Below are 12,558 nucleotides of genomic sequence, written 5' to 3'. Positions count from 1 at the left end.
CAGCGCACCGTAGCTGCTGTGTGTACCATCTACAAGATGCACTGCACCAACTTGCCACAGCTTCTTCAACAGCACCTCCCAAATCTGTGACCTTTACCTCCTAGAAGGACAAGAGCAGCAGATGCATAGGAACACCAATACCTCCAAGTTCCCCTCCAAGTCACACACCAGCCTGAATTGAAAATATATTGCCATTCCTTTATCGTCATTAGTTCAAAATCCTGGAACTCCCTACCTAACAGCACTATGTGGGAGTACCTTCATCACACGGACTACAGCAGTTCAAAAAGGTGGCTCATCACCACCTTCTCGAGGGCAATTAGGGATGGGCAATAAATGCTGGCCTTGCCAGTGACACCCACATCTCATGAATGAATAAATAAATAAGAAACAATCTGAAGGATGGGACAATCTAGAGGCAACTTTCTTCTTGCGAGATATCGTTGCTGCCTTGTCTTGAATGATATTAATGATAAAATGACATAATAGGCGGAGCGGAAAACAATAGTAAGCAATACAATTGTTTTTTGGGGTATTTTAGGCAATCATTATGGCAATGGCCTGACTTTTCTACTCTAATAGTTCTGGTTTCCATCGAAACATATTGAAAATAGTCATTAATCTGTGGATGGGAATTTGATTTGATTGATTTGGAAGTCATTCCAAAGTCACAACAGCTAAAGGATGAACTCTAAGACAGAAATGCATTTAATTTAATACCAATGTAGTAGAGGCTAAGCTGCAGCCAGTCCTAATTCCTGAAAGAAAATCCAACATAATCCTCTCTCTCAATTCCAAACAGTGGCGGACTGCCAAAATTATATATAACAGAGGAAAAATACATTTTCTTTGTTTTTGCTATATATGATCTATCTCCATTAGGTTAGAAGTGAAGCTTGATATAGGATAGCACTGGCCATATTTCAATTAATCAATATGAGACATTAAGGTCTTAATCAAATAAAAACCTAAAATAATAAATTAGAGCTAGAATATATAACCGTTGGAAATGATGACTGCAGTTTGATCCAGTAAATAATTAACTTGTTTCCACTCGCAAAATATAGGGTCGATTTTACAAAGATTTTAGAGCTACATGTGATGGGCATATCATCAGGAATTTAGGCTTTGGATTTTCTGTCAAAATGGATAGAAAAAACTTTATGGGCTCAATGCCCAAATTCCTGATTTGCTCTCCTGGTTTGCGAAGCTCTGTGCCAGAAGTGAATGTTCATAAAATCTACCATTATATGTACAGACATGTTCTATGGAAAAAAAAATCTAATATAAAGCCCATTGCTAAATTGACCATCTTATTCAGCAATGTGATTAGAAATTTGTGATGCTGGATGAATATTGAAATAATTTAAATATATTTCTGTCCATCTCCCCTTAGATACACAATTACATGGCACTGAAGTCACACAGATCAGGAAAGTTGCAGCTCGGATGCCTCATCTGGCATCTGAGCTAGCTGACCTCAGCTGGACAGCTGTCAAGATACTACAATTCTTCATCAGCGTCCCTGGGCTAGGGTGGGTGAAGTGGCCAGGGTTCCTTCATCTAATAACAATCCCTGCTGGAAGTGAACGTGTGTGGATGCTGGATGAGCACAGAGTTGAGCGTGTGTACCATGGCACAAACAATCAAATGGCCCATCAACACTGTCCAAGCTCCCTATTAAAAATGGGCATTTGGCCAAAGTACCATAAAGTGGCTGTTGCCTATAGAACCACATCACAGCATCAACTTTTGCCTTTATTAAGAACATAAGAACATAAGAATTAGGAACAGGAGTAGGCCATCTAGCCCCTCGAGCCTGCTCCGCCATTCAATAAGATCATGGCTGATCTGGCCGTGGACTCAGCTCCACTTACCCGCCCTCTCCCCGTAACCCTTGATTCCCTTATTGGTTAAAAAATCTATCTATCTGTGATTTGAATACATTCAATGAGCCAGCCTCAACTGCTTCCTTGGGCAGAGAATTCCACAGATTCACAACCCTCTGGGAGAAGAAATTCCTTCTCAACTCGGTTTTAAATTGGCTCCCCCGTATTTTTAGGCTGTGCCCCCTAGTTCTAGCCTCCCCGACCAGTGGGAACAACCTCTCCGCCTCTATCTTGTCTATCCCTTTCATGATTTTAAATGTTTCTATAAGATCACCCCTCATCCTTCTGAACTCCAATGAGTAAAGACCCAGTCTACTCAATCTATCATCATAAGGTAACCCCCTCATCTCCGGAATCAGCCTAGTGAATCGTCTCTGTACCCGCTCCAAAGCTAGTATATCCTTCCTTAAGTAAGGTGACCAAAACTGCACGCAGTACTCCAGGTGCGGCCTTACCAATACCCTATACAGTTGCAGCAGGACCTCCCTGCTTTTGTACTCCATCCCTCTCGCAATGAAGGCCAACATTCCATTCGCCTTCCTGATTACCTGCTGCACCTGCAAACTAACTTTTTGAGATTCATGCACAAGGACCCCCAGGTCCCTCTGCATCTCAGCATGTTGTAATTTCTCCCCATTCAAATAATATTCCCTTTTACTGTTTTTTTTCCCCCAAGGTGGATGACCTCACATTTTCTGACATTGTATTCCATCTGCCAAACCTTAGCCCATTCGCTTAACCTATCCAAATCTCTTTGCAGCCTCTCTGTGTCCTCTACACAACCCGCTTTCCCACTAATCTTTGTGTCATCTGCAAATTTTGTTACACTACACTCTGTCCCCTCTTCCAGGTCATCTATGTATATTGTAAACAGCACCGGTCCCTGTGGCACACCACTAACCACCGATTTCCAACCCGAAAAGGACCCATTTATCCCAACTCTGCTTTCTGTTCGCCAGCCAATTCTATCAATGCTAATACATTTCCTCTGACTCCGCGTACCTCTATCTTCTGCAGTAACCTTTTGTGTGGCACCTTATCAAATGCCTTTTGGAAATCTAAATACACTACATCCATCGGTACACCTCTATCCACCATGCTCGTTATATCCTCAAAGAATTCTAGTAAATTAGTTAAACATGATTTTCCCTTCATGCTGCGTCTGCTTGATTGCACTATTCCTATCTAGATGTCCCGCTATTTCTTCCTTAATGATAGCTTCAAGCATTTTCCCCACTACAGATGTTAAACTAACCGGCCTATAGTTACCTGCCTTTTGTCTGCCCCCTTTTTTGAACAGAGGCGTTACATTAGCTGCTTTCCAATCCGCTGGTACCTCCCCAGAGTCCAGAGAATTTTGGTAGATTATAACGAATGCATCTGCTATAACTTCCGCCATCTCTTTTAATACCTGGGATGCATTTCATCAGGACCAGGGGACTTGTCTACCTTGAGTCCCATTAGCCTGTCCAGCACTACTCCCCTAGTGATAGTGATTGTCTCAAGGTCCTCCCTTCCCACATTCCTGTGACCAGCAATTTTTGGCATGGTTTTTGTGTCTTCCACAGTGAAGACCGAAGCAAAATAATTGTTTACGGTCTCAGCCATTTCCACATTTCCCATTATTAAATCCCCCTTCTCATCTTCTAAGGGACCAACATTTACTTTAGTCACTCTTTTTCGTTTTATATATCTGTAAAAGCTTTTACTATCTGTTTTTATGTTTTGCGCAAGTTTACCTTCGAAATCTATCTTTCCTTTCTTTATTTTAGTCATTCTTTGCTGTTGTTTAAAATTTTCCCAATCCTCTAGTTTCCCACTAACCTTGGCCACCTTATACACATTGGTCTTTGATTTGATACTCTCCTTTATTTCCTTGGTTATCCACAGCTGATTATCCCTTCTCTTACCACCCTTCTTTTTCACTGGAATATATTTTTGTTGCGCACTACAAGTCCTCCACTGTTTCTCAATTGTGCCACCGTTTAGTCTGTGTTTCCGGTCTACTTTAGTCAACTCTGCCCTCATCCCACTGTAGTCCCCTTTGTTTAAGCATAGTACGCTCGTTTCTGATACAACTTCCTCACCCTCAATCTGTATTACAAATTCAACCATACTGTGATCACTCATTCTGAGAGGATCTTTTACTCGGAGATCGTTTATTTTTCCTGTCTCATTACACAGGACCAGATCTAAGATAGCTTGCTCCCTTGTAGGTTCTGTTACATACTGTTCTAAGAAATAATCCAGTATGCATTCTATGAATTCCTGCTCCAGGCTACCCCGTGCGATTTGAGTTGACCAATCGATATGTAGGTTAAAATCCCCCATGACTACTGCCGTTCCTTTTTCACATGCCTCCATTATTCCCTTGATTATTGCCCGCCCCACCATGAAGTTATTATTTGGGGGCCTATAAACTACGCCCACCAGTGACTTTTTCTCCTTACTATCTCTCATCTCCACCCACAATGATTCAACATTTTGTTCATTAGAGCCAATATCGTCTCTCACAACTGCCCTGATATCATCCTTTATTAACAGAGCTACCCCACCTCCTTTCCCTGCTTGTCTATCTTTCCGAATCATCAGATACCCCTGTATGTTTAATTCACAGTCTTGGCCACCCTGCAACCATGTTTCTGTAATGGCCACCAAATCATACCCATTTGCAATGATTTGTGCCGTCAACTCATTTACTTTATTTCGAATGCTGCGTGCATTTAGGTAGAATGTTTTAATCCTAGTTTTTAAACCATGATTTTTAGTTTTGACCCCTCCTGCAGCCCCTTTATATTCAGTGGCCCTTTTTGTTTTTTGCCTTGGGTTTCTCTGTCCACTTTTACTCATCTCCTTTCTGTCTTTTGCTTTTGTCTCCTTTTTGTTTCCCTCTGTCTCCCTGCATTGGTTCCCATCCCCCTGCCATATTAGTTTAACTCCTCCCCAACAGCACTCGCAAACACTCCCCAAGCAGGTATAAGGGAAGAGAATGTTAAAACATTATCACACCACCTCTGTACAATATATAAGGGCCAGCGAGAAATAGCTACTCCACAAATTAGGATTGTAAAATGAAAAACAGAAGCATCTGAAAAACAGTATTCCAATTGTTCAGTCAAATCTAAATATAAAATAATTTCCCTTCATACTGTGCCTTATTACATCTCTTAGAAATATCCTAAAGTACTTTTAATTGAATTAATTATTTTGTAAGTTTAATGCTCTGTAACATGGCAGCCATTTTGCACATATCAAGGTCCCACAAACAGCAATGAGATGAATGACCAGTTAATCTGTTTTTGATGGTGTTGATGAGGGAGAAATGTTCAACGGAACACATGAGCTCTCTCAAGCCCATTCATTGCTGCTGAACATTGTTGGCTTGGCAAGGGTGTGAATTGGGCAGTGCAAGAGCTACAAATTCAATTTTTTGGGCCAGACTCTTCCCTGAGTGGCTGATCTCTAGGATCTGCTAATGGGACCACTTTGCAATACATCTGTAACCAATGGCATCAGAACAATTCTTTGGTGTAAGGCAATATACCTCAGATAGAAAAAGGCAGGTAAGGAAAAACAACAATCATGTTGCACACAGTGAGATCCTAAAAACAACCATGTTATGATTTAACTGTTCATTCTTTTTTTGGATGAGGGAAGAATATTGGTGAAGACACTGAGAATACTCCATTTTCTTCAACTAATAGTGCCAAGGGATCTTTAACAACCAACTGAACAGGCTGATAGGGCCTCGGGTTAGCAGCTTAGCCGAAGGATGGCATTGTTTGTGTGAATTATGGACTGTTCTTTGCTATTGTCTCTCATCAGGGAGGAACTTGGCATGGTCTGCCAAACTCAATGTACACACACCCATACAGCTGTCAGATGGAGACTCTCATCCCATTACTTTGGGTCTCAGAGGCGCCACTGTGCCAGCCAGTCTCCTACTAAATTCAAATTTGATTTCAGTGCACAGAAACATAACAGAGCACATTTTAATGGGAATCAATTTAAGTAATTTAATTAAAATGTTCTGGTGTCATATCCATTGTAAAATCTATTTTCTTTGGCTGCAGCTGGGTTTTTAGCTTTCCTGCTGCTCTGTGACACACTACTTTGTCAATACCTAAAATCTATGAATATATAAGCCTTCACAGCACTTCTACCATATCAATGCTTTGTTTTAAATTATTGTTGACGAGAGGACACATACAGGGTTGTTACAGCCTGTCAACTGTTCCACTCAGTGCCGTAGAATTTAGGAGTGACAGGCCACTCACTTATAAATGAAAGGAGCCTAATGGCCGTTTTAGCCGGCCTCCAGGGGTGCATGAAAAATGGTCCGACCCAATGTGGGGCATGTGAGACATGAAATTGGTGATATCTGGACCCAGTCTGTGCCCAAATAACAATACAGCGAGGTCCAATTTCTTCTCCAGTAATGGAAAATTTGAGGAAAATGTGGATTTGCAAATAGATGACTCCAGCACAAGGGCAGAAATAGAGAAAAAAATAAACCTATGCAAGATGTTCAATGCATGAGTAGAGAAATGCTCACGGCCAAAAAAAAGTGGACTTCAACTGCAACCTTGCTTTAAGAGGCACTCCAAAGCAGGCCAGGCCCAGTGAGCAGTCATGCTCCCATTTTACATGAATGAGGTGTGGGCTGCAGGTGGAGCCTCACCTGAAATTGTGAACATCAAGATTGGATCTAATTTGCCTAAATATACCACTGAAATGAGATTTGGTACTTGCTGTTGCACAGCCTCATTTAGACCAGCAAAATTGCACATCAGAAATATGGGCTCACCGTGAGTTGGGCATGCGAGCTCAGGGCTTGCTTTTCTAACACGTGCCTGCCACCAGTGGAGTCTCATAAAACTGGCTTTATTCAGCAAACTTGGTGCCCTTGCAAAGCAGTTTCAACTCAGTTTAGGAGACCAAGAATAGAAAATGGAACACTGTTGGGCAATACTGTCCCATGTATAAACGTATCGTTACAAGATGAGTTAAGTTATTCTGTTACACGGGACCTTTAGATTTGCAAAATATTTTATTATTCAAAACCTAGCGACTTAGTCAAATATTGAATCCTTTGTACTGACATTTTTAATAAACCTGATTTGTAGATTATAATTTCATTCCCTCTGTCTAACCGGGCAATTATTCACCTGCTTTCTAGGCTAGAGAGCTTTTGTCATTTCCAATGAATAAGTTATAGTAACAAGGTTGTTCTGCCTAATCTTGGGCACTGGTACTTTATTCAATAACAACAATATGTATTTACATAGCGCCTTTAACGCAGTAAAACGTCCCAAGGCACTTCACAGGAGTATTATGAGATAAAAAATTTGACACCGAGCTGCATAAGTAGAAATTAGCACAGGTGACCAAAAGCTTGGTCGAAGAGGTATGTTTTAAGAAGCATCTTGAAAGAGGAAAGAGAAGTGGAGAGGATTAGGCAGGGAGTTCCAGAGCTTGGGGCCAAGGCAACAGAAGGCACGGCCACCAATGGTTGAGCGATTATAATCAGGGATGCTCAAGAGGGCAGAATGAGAGGAACGTAAACATCTCGGGGGGTTGTGGGGCTGGAGGAGGTTACAGAGATAGGGTGGGGCGAGAGCCATGGAGGGATTTGAAAATAAGGATGAGAACTTTGAAATCGAGGCATTGCTCAACCGGAAGCCAATGTAGGTCAGTGAGTACATGGGGTGATGGGAGAGTTGGACTTGGTGCGAGTTAGGACATGGGCAGCCGAGCTTTGGATCACCTCTAGTTTACGTAGGGTAGAATGTGGGAGGCCAGCCAGGTGTGCGTTGGAATAGTCAAGTCTAGAGGTAACGAAGGCATGGATAAGGGCTTCAGCAGCGGATCAGCTGAGGCATGGGCGGAGACGGGCGATGTTACGGAGGTGGAAATATTCAATGTTGTTTATATAAGCTAACACTTCGGTTCATAGTGAGCAAGAACTCGCTTACAGGTGCTTGGCATTGAAAGAAAGAGCGCCAGAGAAATTCTGTTGCCTGAAATTCATAACATCATAGCAAAGTGAGTTTGCTAAGGAAACTTTTCAGATCTAGCCCATGATTTTCTGTAGCAAAGTGGATTCAATTGTAGTTCTGTGAAAATTGTTTATTTTGGCTGTTGACATGGGTTTGAAAAAAGCACTGTGCATAACATTAAAAATAGCTCGAAGTTCTAGAAGATTTCTTGAATACTGTACAGTTTCTTTCACTCATTATTGGAATTAAATATGCTCTGTCAGGAATTAATTTTTAATTCAGTCAAGAGTTTCAATAAATTGTTCCAGGAATTCCATTGTTGTTTAGATTAGAAAGTGAACAAAATGATTTTTTAAATCCTTTCCTGGAAATATTGAGCACATAGTTATCCTCGTAATTTTGCAAATATGCACATTTTGTCACTGTGCCAGGAACAGTGACTTTGTACTATATTTGTATTGAGCAAAGCAGAAGTAAAGAAATGCATCATACAATCTCAAAATTGATTCACAAAAATGTAATTAACTATCAAAATCGTGAGAGATATCTCGTGTTGGGAGGAGGAAGCTCAAACGATACATCCTATTGCTACAGGAACTGGAGGGGGTGGGGGGGGCGGAGAGAAAGAGAGACATAAACTATTGGAAGGGGGAGGTCTTTTTTGTTTTTATTTGCTACCCAAGCCCGAGCATAAAACTAGCATTGAAGATTGGCTCCCTGTTATAGAATCTGCCCAATTTTAATTTTCATTAGCAACTATAAAAGTGGGGTGATTTCTATAATGGGTGGCTGATTCACAATGCCAGTCTTGTTACCTGGGCATCAAGTTGAAAATCTACCCCCTTACCTTTAGGAAAAGGAATGTAATTATCATATATTATAATTTGAAAAAATAAAGCAGCAAAACATCACGTTCCGACTTCTTGCTTCTTAGATCATATCTAGATTTTTATCCAGTACAGGAGGTTCCAATCAGAGTAATGCTTTTGAAACAATATTAAGAACAGACATTAGATGCTTGTCTCGCATTTGCAGACGTTGGCTAAAGTACAGAGCAATAATATGGCCACTGTATCATCAATTTACCACATTTAATTTTCCATCTGTTTTACTAAGTTTCAGCACAAATCATTTTTTCTTACTTTACAGTATTTTCAGTGGAAACAGCCAGGTCAAATATTGCCTTTACCAGTGAAATATTGCTTTTTTAAAAAAAATTGCTCTGTTTGCCTGCCTGTTGATTTACAGCTACGAGTCACTGTCTAAGACTAACAAGGAAGATTGTCTACTTTTCTGTGACGAGCTATTTACCATTCGAGAAACTATCACCGCCGACTATGGAGACATGCAGTGGGGTTGCCGTCTTTTCTTTAGTGCACTATTTATTATTAGTCCATTAGCTTATATATTTTTTACCTTTTTTGCCCTCTTTACTCTTGATTTTACCATATTTTACCTTACTCTGGCGATCCTCAACTTGTACTTAGGTAAGCTTTTAGTATCGTGATCACGATACTTTTCGGAGAATTATTTTAGCTACTGGAATTAACCTGCACCTCCAAAGATTCTTTTCCCATCTTTTGGTAAATGGTAGGGTATTGCATCATGCCAGGTAATGGTTTCAAACTATCAAGCAAATTTATTGAAAAGATGAATAAGGAAATAAATAACAATAATATAACATAAGTTGTATTATCTAGCTCCTGAAAGGAAAATAACAGATCACAATTTTATTACTATTCCTTTGAATTAATATTTTATCTACAGTGATTCTTCTCTTATATTTCTCACACACTATGGAAACTAAACTAGCCTGATTTAGCTCTTGAAAACTTCCAAACAGATTCTTGCAATTCAACTTTGGCACATATGTATTTGCCAAACAGTTGTAAATTTAAATAACTGATCGTCTGATTCATACATATAACTGAACAACTCACACAGTGTGTTTTTATTTGAATGTGGCGTGGCTTCTCCCTCAAGCCTAGTTTGAAAACCAGTTCTAACTTTCAACTATTGTTTCAATATAGGCCAAGGGGAAAAAGCATAGGGGTACCAATTTCCGGGCATGATTTTTAAAATTCATTCATGGGATGTGGGTTTCACTGGCAAGGCCAGCATTTATTGTCCATCCCTAACTGCCCTTGAGAAGGTGGTGGTGAGCCACCTTCTTGAACTGCTGCAGTCCTTGTGTTGAAGGTACTCCCATGGTGATGTTCGGGAGGGAGTTCCAGGATTTTGACCCAGTGACGATGAAGGAACTGCAAAATATTTCCACGTCAGCATGGTGTGTGACTTGGGAAGGCAACTTGCAGGTGATGATCTACTGCGTCCAATCCCTTGCTGCGGAAATGCCCGGGATGCCCACCTAATGCAGGTGTTAGGCCCCTTTGAATATGCTAATCAAAAACTGGGTAGATCACACATCTTAAAACGACCATTGGAGGCCACTAAAGAACAGGTACATTGTTGTTTTTTAAACTTACTGTAATGTCGAGCAAGAGTGCTCCTCTTGGATCCACAGCAATACTACAGGTGAATGCTGAGCTATGCATGCAGCTTCTGGAATACGCTCTGTATGCCTTCAAAAGAGAGCTGGACCAGTTCTTGACTGGGGCAGAGATTATACCATACAGAAGGTAAATGTCTTTGTAAATAACACCTGGTCCATGTGATCTCCTGCACAGATTTTGATTGCCTGAGGGGGTCGGAGAGGAATTTTCCAGAGCAGTTTTTCTCTTATTGGCCCTGAGCTTTTCTGTTTCTTGGCCTCTTCCAGGAGATTACATGGCTATGGGGGGCAGGGGAAAGGAAGTGTCTAGTCATGGTGCTCCGGCAATAATTGTGTGGGACAGGCTTGATGGGCCAGCTAGTCTTTTCCTGCCTGTCAATTTCATACGATCTATTGGTTTTCCTTCCCTCTCCATGGAGAAGCACCAGTTCCCCTCCGAATTAGTGGAGAAATAAAAACGTGCATCGCATCAGCCTAGCACAGCATGTATGTATTCCAACCTGCTCCACTCTAGCCACAAAATGGCTTCAAAATAACCTCCAGTTCAGCCAAGTTTAGGAAAAAACATAAGGAATTCAGTCACCATCTGTACCAACAGGCTCATGCAGCAACAAAGCTGATTTTTAAATATAAAGTAGGTGAAATTCTTTTGAACAGCTTTCTCTATAAGTTTAAGCCACAGTTAATGTTATATCCATTTTTCCTCTCGAAAAGTTGCTTTAATTTCCTTCCATTTTTAGCATTGCTACAATTGGTGACAAGAATAAAGTATTGAATATACATGGATTCTATCACAATCAGATATTTAAAAAAAAAAATTTGAATGGAAACTCAACAGAGTTTACTTTCCCATGGACCTTTTGTGATTTAAAGAGAATATATATTTTTTAATTAACCACAGTAGATCATATAAGCCTTGCACATCTGTTTGCACAAGAGTCACAGATGCCGCTCTGCAGACATTCTTGGAACTAAAGCCATAAATACACTCCATAAATCTCAGTATTTCCCCTCCCCTACAAATAAAGTTCTGGTGATTTAATATATCAAATTATGGATTACTGGGAGTAAGCAGTCAGGCTACAATTTCACCGAAGGGTTCAGATGATTTTATTAGCTACAAGAGTGAAAGAGACTGGACTGGATGTTTCTCTGATCTCTGCTCGTGTTGTTTTTTAAAACCTGCCATCATCTTTAGGAGAGTTAGCTGAAAAACTATAAAGTACGACTACATTTAGTGGTAAATAACTACAGCATTAGCTACATACACACACACACATACATACATTCCGGTGGTGTTGCTCACAGGAAGCCGAATGATGAAGTCGATTTTAATTCCCAGTGGGTTTCGGACACGTGGGGAAGCCCAGTTTTCAGGCTCGGAGTATTTTAATTCCTCGGCCTTGTCGATATGTCGCCATTCAGCTATTCACCTGAAATGGATGGAAACCGGCAGCTTGCTGGCAGATGGAAGCAGAAGTTCATATCTAACCACAAAATGTCCACTGGAAACTGAACTCAGATTACATCTGATTGTGACAGAAATCCTGTATGTTCAACACTTGGTGACAAGAATAAAGTATTGAATATACATGGATTTTGTCACAATCAGATATGTAAAAAAAATTGTGTCCCTCAATGGAAGAAAAATAGACCCAATTTTCCTTAAAGCAACCACTTGCCTTTGAGGAAAAAAATGGATGAACATATAAGTGATATAGCCCACAATTAAAGTAATGTACCTTAACTGTGGTTTAACATTACAGAGAAAGGGGTAAATTATCAAGTAGACAGTGTCATGTTTGTAACCTTCACATAACTGTAACCTTTATGTAACAACACTGTACACTATATACACCTGAGAAATGCACACCTTGACCACAGGGGGTGAACTTGTGGGAGACACTCCTCACCTGGTCATACAGGTATATAAAGGGAGGTCCCAGGCAGGGTCAGCACTTCTTGGTCCTGGGAATAAAGGTTCAGGTCACGTAGTGACCTTGTCTGCAGTACATGCCTCGTGTGATTCTATAGTAAGGTGTAAGGGCACTACATTTGGCGACGAGAAACGACCCACGAGGATGGCCACCGGTAGCACAGAGGAATGGTACTGGGTTGGTGAGGACTGGGATGAGTTCATTGAGAGGCTCCAGCAGAG

General features: G+C 40.8%; 1 protein-coding gene and 1 long non-coding RNA gene across 2 annotated transcripts in view; both read right to left on the bottom strand.

The window, feature by feature from the left end:
- LOC139263242 (uncharacterized) overlaps positions 1–12,558 on the bottom strand; it is a 188,934-nt gene that overhangs the window by 75,508 nt on the left and 100,868 nt on the right. The gene's annotated exons all lie outside the window — the stretch shown is intronic.
- Positions 11,814–12,558, bottom strand: part of LOC139263243 (uncharacterized) — a 35,429-nt gene continuing 34,684 nt past the window's right edge. The window contains exon 3 of the long non-coding RNA XR_011593070.1: positions 11,814–11,833. This is a non-coding gene — a long non-coding RNA (uncharacterized lncRNA). The remainder of the gene's footprint in view (positions 11,834–12,558) is intronic.

Source organism: Pristiophorus japonicus, chromosome 4 (assembly GCF_044704955.1).
Source record: "Pristiophorus japonicus isolate sPriJap1 chromosome 4, sPriJap1.hap1, whole genome shotgun sequence".
In the NCBI taxonomy this organism is placed as follows: domain Eukaryota; kingdom Metazoa; phylum Chordata; class Chondrichthyes; family Pristiophoridae; genus Pristiophorus; species Pristiophorus japonicus.
This window is presented reverse-complemented; position numbering and strand designations above follow the sequence as displayed.